The 8208-nt window shown below is 34.6% G+C and overlaps 1 protein-coding gene across 5 annotated transcripts in view; it reads right to left on the bottom strand.

The window, feature by feature from the left end:
• The window catches only part of tjap1 (tight junction associated protein 1 (peripheral)), a 129602-nt gene that overhangs the window by 110263 nt on the left and 11131 nt on the right, over positions 1 to 8208 (bottom strand). The window contains exons 2-3 of one of the 5 annotated variants that reach the window (XM_016461850.1): positions 5487 to 5546; positions 3584 to 3622 (exon numbers count right to left, since the gene is read on the bottom strand). The exons of 2 other annotated variants lie outside the window; for them this stretch is intronic. The gene's annotated coding sequence lies outside the window, so the exon portion shown is untranslated. The remainder of the gene's footprint in view (positions 1 to 3583; positions 3623 to 5486; positions 5547 to 8208) is intronic. 2 more of the 5 variants (XM_016461851.1, XM_016461852.1) reach the window with 2 other exon arrangements.

An 8208-nucleotide genomic window follows, 5' to 3' on the forward strand; every position in this document is an offset into this window, starting at 1 on the left:
CTGTAAGTACGTTTTTTATATTTAAAGAATTTGCCACTGACGATTCAAACGCGAATTTTGGGCAGTGTAGAGTAGCGCTTGTTGTTTGTCATTTCTCCAATCACAAATGCAGACATGGTTTTATGTTTACGTAGAGCGATGCAACGCAAAAGCGTAAAAAGGACAGTATAAGTCATTATAATCCGTAATTATGTCCCCACTGGATGCAACAGATGCCTCGTTTATAATGGGTTTTAATGTTTTTGTCTCGTTGCTCCGGAACACGGCATCGTAGTATGGTAAGTGGCATGAAATTTCCATCACATGCTTGAGGTATTCGGCCAATCACAACGCACTGGATAGCTGGCCAATCAGAGCACACCTCACTTTTCAGACCGATGAGCTACATTCACCTTTAACAAGCAGAATAATAGGAAAAGGACAAGTTACATGCTGTTAACATAGGGTTTGAGGATTTTGCTTTGTTTAGTCTCTTTTAAAGGGCTTGTTTGTCTTAAAAACCATCAGTAATTCAGTAGCAATGGGATCTCCAGCTTGTAGGAGGTCAAGATTATAGCTGAGGTGGCTCTTTCAGTTCCTCTGAGTGATTTCATTTATACTGCTACGGGATGGGGGTGTGTCCACACAAGAATAATATCCAATCAGCACAACTGCCAGGAACCACTCAAGCCTGAATCAACCTTGAAACTGCTCCTAATAATCTCGAGGCAACAGGCAAATCGAATATAAGGAGTCGTTTACTCACCCTTGTGTAGTTCTGAATCTAAAATTATTGATATTTTTTCTTTCATCAAACGTAATTGGAGAAATTAAATGAATAATGTTCTAGCTGATATTGTCTATTCAATGAAAGTGAACAGCAATTTTTATACTGTCAAGCTCTAAAAGGACCATATTTCTGCCATGTTTGATTATGCAGATTTTTTCTTTGGATCTTAGCAGAAAAATAATCTGCATTCACTTTCAATAGATAAAAAACATGGCTTGAACAATATTCAAAACATCTAATTTTGTGGTCCACAAAAAGGAGGACGGTCATGCTGGTTTGGAAAGGAGTGAGGATGAGCACATGATGACAATGTTCATATTTTGTGAACTCTTACTTTAAAGAGCAGTGTTTAGACACAAGTCTGAACTCTATCCACTGCCACAACTCCAAAATTAGATTGTATTTAGTGTAGGTGTCAGCTTCACACGTTTCTTCATAAGGAGACAAAATGGAAGACTGTCATGCTAATGGAAATGCCAATACTCTACTGTGTCAACTGGATAACTTAAGACATCTGCTGCACCTGTAACATAAGCTCCAGGGTAACACCGATAGAAATAGGCCATTCTGTCCATGTGAACTAAATACGATCTCGTATAAAGGTATCCAAACCGCTATGACCTTTCAGTGAATGACAGGGCTTACAAAACCCAACTCCTAAAGGGTAATTAGTAATTCTCATAGATATTAATTATAGCTCCACATAAATGTCCATTGGGGACAAAAATATTAGAAGTGCTAACGTCAGGAGGAAAAACTGAGCAAGATATTGAGGAAGGGACAGGAAGAGAAAGGCAGGGATATGAGTCAATGAACATCCTGCTGTGAGCTGGCAGTTTATAGAGGTGACATTCTGCAATGGCACAAAAGCAACCGGCACACTTCACGCTTTGGGTTCTTTACATGCTACAGATGAAATGCCGCTTCATTTTCTATTAAAGTAACACTTCCCCAAAAAATAAAAATTCTGTTAGCATTTACTCATTTCCTTTTATACACTCTGTTGTATCAGTGGAAGTAGACTGGGGTTGTCAATAGAGCCCGACCGATATGGGTTTTTTGGGGCCGATAACGATATTAGGGAGTAAAACGAAGGCCGATACCGATATATCGGCCGATATTCTTTGTGTATATTATAGTACAGTACAAGTCAAAAGTTTGGACAACCGCGAATTTAACCAGCCGTAACAACCGAACCCCGGGGGCTATCCACGCGGGGGTGGTCTCATTCGAAAGAGGGCCTCGAGACGTACACTCGATTCGCGTTCGAGAGGGTTCCTTGAGCTGAAGAGATCCCCCGAATTTGTTGCGGATTCGCCGTAGATATGGCCGTTCAAAGTTTCAATGGTTTTCCATAAAGCGTTTCATCCAGGTCGCCAGTAGCAAACAATGGAGCACGCTCTGCTGGACAAACTAAGTAATTACACCATTTCAAGCATTTTATCTGCATTATATGTTCTGTAAAAAAAATGTTCATATCGGCGGCATATTCGCCGGCATATTCGCCGATACCGATATATCGGCGACAGGCTCATATCGGCCGATAATATCGGCAAAACGATATATCAGTCGGGCTCTAGTTGTCAACCCCAAAAAATTAACGTAAATTTACATTTAGTCATTTAGCAGATGCTTTTATCCAAAGTGACTTACAAATGAGGACAATAGAAGCAATCAAAACTAACTAAAGCACAACAATATATAGTGCTGTGACAAGTCCCACTCAGTCTAACGCAGTACATGTAGAAAGTTTTTTTTTGTTTTTATAATAATAAATAAAAAGAAAACAAGTAGATAGAATAGAAAAAGAATAGAGAACGCTAGTGTTAGAGGGTTCGTTTTTAAGAAATAAAAATAGAGCCCTGCATGGGCCTCAAATATAGGCCCAAGGCTGGCCCTTGTCCGACCCGAGCCCATCTTTTTTCCCCCCTTCTCACAAAACAGCTTATACTACTGTTTCAGCTATTAAAATAGTTCAGTTTTGTATGTAATGGCAAAGTGATATTTCATTTAGTTTTTTTATTGAGTTAATTTAGAAAAACGTTAATAAGGGGTGTTAAGTCAGGGCCTGTTGGGCCCAGGCTGAAATGCAGGGCTCTAAATAAAAACAAAACAAATAGATATAAAAAAGAAATAGAATAGAGTGCTAGTGTTTGTTTAATAAATAAAAATGGAGCCCCTTAAAGTGTTATGGACCACATTAAGGATATTTTTATGTAATTTTGGAATTTGACAGCCCCAGCCACTTTAGTGTAAAGCGTCCCACAGAAGAAAGTCATGCTGGTTTGGACTGTCATGAGGGTGAGTAAATGATAGGGCTGGGTTGACAATACTGATTAATCGATTTTAAACTGTTTTCATATTGATTATCCAATATCCATTCTGAAATCCCAATAATCCATCTTTTAATATGTGCTGTTTTAGCTTATGTGTGAACAAAAATTTGCTAAACATTTGTATTTGTTATTTGTAGAGTGCCTGCCATCTAATAATATCAATAAGCTTTGTTACTTTTTATATAAAACAAAACTGACAGAATTTGGAAGCTGAGATTTAATCACAAAATTTATACAATAAATACCATTTTTAAGCTCTTCAATGTGGCAGACTGCTGTAGCGCGGAGCTCACATAAACCGATCATCTTTCCCACTTTACTACTAGTTATATCACAAAACAAACATGAATGAACACCAGAAGGTATTTTAAAACAACAGTAGGCTACAACTTACTGAAATGTAACATGTCTCATGTAATCAGTGTTTCAACCACAGATAAAACACTTTGTAAACAATGTCACATAAAGTTACATTTACCTCAGGAAAACCATTCAATGTCCACAGCTTCACAGTTAGCTTGAAAAAAATAGAGAAGAGTACTATAATACAAACTATATATATATTCTTAACCTGTATGTTTGAATTAATCAGTCATAAATCTATAACAGCCACCATTTAAATGTTTGTATTTCAACAACAAATTGAAGAAACATAATTATATCATTAAAAAGATCATATAAAAACTGCCTTATGTGCAATTTGGATGTCTGTATACAACTCATTTGTGTTAGCATGATGATTATTACATCAAGCAACAGAAATTGGAACTTGTTCATTTAAACCTTTAATATTATAGTAATGTACCATCTCACAGAGTTTCCTATATAGTTTACAGCATTAGTTAAAAGATTATTTATCCAAATGAATCAATATGGAATCAAATCAAATCAAGAGCTTGTGAATCAGAACCGAATCGATTAGTGAAATTGTGTGGCTACCCAGTCCTAGTGAATGATTCCCCAGATTTTTAATTTTCCTGGTGAACTGTGCCTTTAACAATGCATAATCATCAAGCTGGACGACATGTAATGCAGCACACAAGCGAACAGAACTGCTGAAATATGGAGCGTTATGCAATGTCCTCTTCAGATGAAATGACAGGATGTTCCAAAGGAAGTGCAGGAAAGGACAATTATAATAAGTAGATCAGCTCGGACCTGATGTCGTCTGGAAACCTGAGGTCTACGGGACTCTTCATGGCCCTAGTGGTGAAGCAGTGGGCTACAGCCACCTGCCATTGTGAGATGTGGAGCGCTAAGCTCTTTCTAGCAGCTGCTGTGTGTGGAGCCAGGTCTAATGTGCGCTGAGGATTACCACTCCCGCTTTCTCTTAACACCACGGGCAAAAACAACTGCAGGTAAAAGAGGAAACAAGCGAGGAAGAATAGAATGGAGATGGTGGAGATTTGAGCTCCCTGGAAAGCCAGTTGTGCTCATAAAGAACAGCCAGACTTCCATGTGGCTTCTGAGTGCTGCAGGATTGAAAGATGGTGTAGCTGGATGCCACAGAAACATCATTTCTTCCTAATATGAAAATGCAATTCTGTTTAGGACCAGTAATGTCCCTAATCACTTAATAATCACTATAATAATTTTCTAATAACTTTAAAACAATATTTCAAATATTATGAAGAATATTAAAATATATTTAAAAATGTTTTTAATATATTATAGATAAAAGTACAAGTGTAAACTCTAAGAATTATATTTTGGATCATAACTGAAAGTAATACTTCATATTATTTCTGTAATTAATATAAATTAAATTCTGGAATCAATGTTTCTTAAATTCAGATGTAATTTTATACTACCTAGAAATGTATGCTCACTTTGACATCAAAAGCTATATATTTAATATTATAATATATTATATTATATATTATAATATTATATTATAAATATTATATAAAAATATAAATAAATAAATATATATATTGTATTATAAATATAGTGCAAGTGTATATAAAATATAATTATATTTTGGATACAAAATTTAATTAATAATTTACATATTATTACTGTAATTAATATCAACTGATCTCTGTAATCAGTGTATTTTCATTATCAGATGCTTTTTACACCCCTAAAAATTTATGTTGGCTTTGACATCATAAACACCCAAACTAGGGATGTCAACGATTAATCGATGATCGATTAATTGTCGATAAGAGATGCAATCGATTAAAGCCAAACTGAAGCAAAAATCATCTTTAAAATTTAGCAGGCACAGAAAAAGCAAAGATAAAGCAGAGGAATTTAATTTCAGGGTGAATTTCGGAAATGAACAAATGTACACATTCTCCTTTCTCTGAAGTACTGACCTTTACGAGACATTTCAGCTGCTTATTTGGTCATTATAGGCAAATGGGTGATTTCATTACCTTTCAGCGAGAATCTCCAAGCACTGCTGGAAAATTGATTAAGGTATAGAACAGAAAGTGCTATGAAAGAGACAGATGGAGGAAAGAATCAGTAACCTGTGTCTGTAGCGCTGAGAAAAGGTGCAGGCTATGTTGCAGGTCATGGATAATTGGATTCAAGCAACAAACATAAAAACAGACTTGACAGGCTTACAATGGGAGCAAGCAAGCGGAGGGTAAATTTGCACAAGAACTGAATGGTGGTTACTGAGGAGCGTTTCACCAGCATGGGAGCTCGGCCAAGCAAAGGAATGTTTCCACACAATCCTCACGACTCTCGCTCCCTCCCGCTCAAAAACAGATTTGAGCGAATTCCAGAGGGGCTTCCAAAACACTGCAACATGTAGGTCACACCAAAAAGTCCTTGCAGTCTATTCACTGCTAACAAAATGTAAGCTTTAAAATATTACAAATATTTCGAAGAAAAACTTGCTTTCAAGGGCGCTGGAGCTTCACACCTTGTCCTAACCGATAACCATAGTTTTAGTACAAAGAATAAAATGGTACTACCAAGGGTTTTGTTTGTGAAATAACTTAGAAAAATCAGTCATGCAGGTTTGAATGCGATTACCGTGAAAACCAAAACCTAAGAATGTGTGCAGTTTAAAAATGTCCAGTAGATGCGCAGAAGCCTTGGCATTTCTGAGGAAAATCACAGGTGCATCTTTCCAGTACCATCCCATAGTCAAAACAACTGCTGAGTTGATCTTAATAAAAGCATTCAGATGGCTGCTTTAAAAAAAGGACCGTCTGACAGCTTTTCTGAAAGGCCATGCAGTGTGTGGGCAAATGCTGATGAATAGAGTGTATCTGAAATTCTAAACCAATTTCGACAGCCAAGGTCATCTTCAACAGCCCTTCTTTGTGCTGTGTTTAAAGCAAAAAAACCCAGATTCCTGCACTGAATTGAGTATGTGTGTTAAAGGTGACAATCTGGAACAGGGCTGCATGATCTGGACAAAAAAAGCGTAATTGTTGTGACAAATATTGGTGATTTGAACCACAATATAAGAATTATTTTATATCGCACTGCTCTTTAGATAAGAGGGCAAAATAAATAAATAAATACATACATACATAAAAATGTAAATAATAATAATAATAATAATAATAAATAAAATCACATTAAAAGAGACATTTCCTTGAACTCCGCTTTAATTTACAGAAATTTTTGGAACTAAGTCTTGAACTGAATATTAAAATAAAATTATTATTAAAATTGTCATAATCATAAAAATAACAATATTCCTTTACTATTGTTAATATAATATAATATACTTTTAGCCTTTTATTATACACTAACAACATATTTCCCTAAATATATGTTTTTGTAGCAATATATTTAATGCAATTAAAGCTGCACAATTCAGGGGAAAATCTTAAAATGTAAAAAAATACTCAAATCCAGACTTTCTGTGCTTGTTTAAAACTTTATTTTATTTATCTTCATATTAATAAATTATTATTATTATTATTAAAATTAAAAATGGTGTATTAAGAAAAAAATTACATTACAACTGTAAAATTACAATGCTAATATTTATCCCAATTTATTTATCTTAATTTCTTGTCAAATGTTAATTCATCACACTTTCATTTTGAGTTTATTTTCTGCCCTTAAAGCTTCTCTTTTGCTTCTTAATTTGCACACTGCATTCTTAAACGCACATTAAAGTGACCCAAACTCTGAGCAGACGCGAAGAAGTTTGTGTTGAATAGCATTTACTGTGAAACGGGGAGCTGATGAATATTTATTTAATTAAATCACAGCCTTTGCCATATTGTAATTTTGTTTTTGTTTTTTCCATTAAACATGCAGCCCTGTCTGTAATCATCTGCAAATTGTCTTCAGCATGAATAACAAAAGACAAAATTATTAATTGGGCTGCTAAACAATTAATCATGATTAACTGCATTCAAAATAAAAGTTTGTTTGCATACTATATGTGTGTACTGTGCACAGTATATTTATTATGTGTATATAAATACACACACATATACAGTACGTATATAAAAATATTTGTATGCATATATATGTATACTTGTAAATAATTTATATTATATATAAATATTAAATATAAATTCAACACGTTTCCTTAATATATACATGTATGTATGTGTATTTAATAAATATATACACACAATACACACATATACAGGGCTCGCAAAATTTCAAAATCCCTGGTAGCAGGCATTCTTCAGATTTTAGTAGCCCAAAAAAGAATTTAACTAGCCCGAATAAAAGATATTGTATTTTTTCTTCAAATAACAAGTCAAGAGAGTAGGGGTGCAACGGATCACAAATCTCACGGTTCGGATTATATTACATTATCATATCACATTTTGAGTCACAGATCGGATCATTTTTCAGATGAGCAAAAAAATATATGGTTCTTTGTTATTGAAGTAACACTTATTATTTAAAGAACAATTTACTACTTCGATACCACAGCAAAAACTAGTAGCATATAGGGATCTTACGATTCACTCAACTCACGATGTGATATGATTCACGGTACTGATTTCACAATACAATTTTCTCACAATTTCTTTAACAAAATGAGATTTAAGACATATTTTAAAAAAGGTGTATTTTTCTTATTTCTCATACCAAAAGGCTGCACATTACTTTGTGAAATTGAAAATGTCAAACAATATACTAACTTGAAATTTTAAAACAAAT

This window comes from Sinocyclocheilus anshuiensis, unplaced genomic scaffold (assembly GCF_001515605.1).
Source record: "Sinocyclocheilus anshuiensis isolate Anshui unplaced genomic scaffold, SAMN03320099.WGS_v1.1 scaffold460, whole genome shotgun sequence".
In the NCBI taxonomy this organism is placed as follows: domain Eukaryota; kingdom Metazoa; phylum Chordata; class Actinopteri; order Cypriniformes; family Cyprinidae; genus Sinocyclocheilus; species Sinocyclocheilus anshuiensis.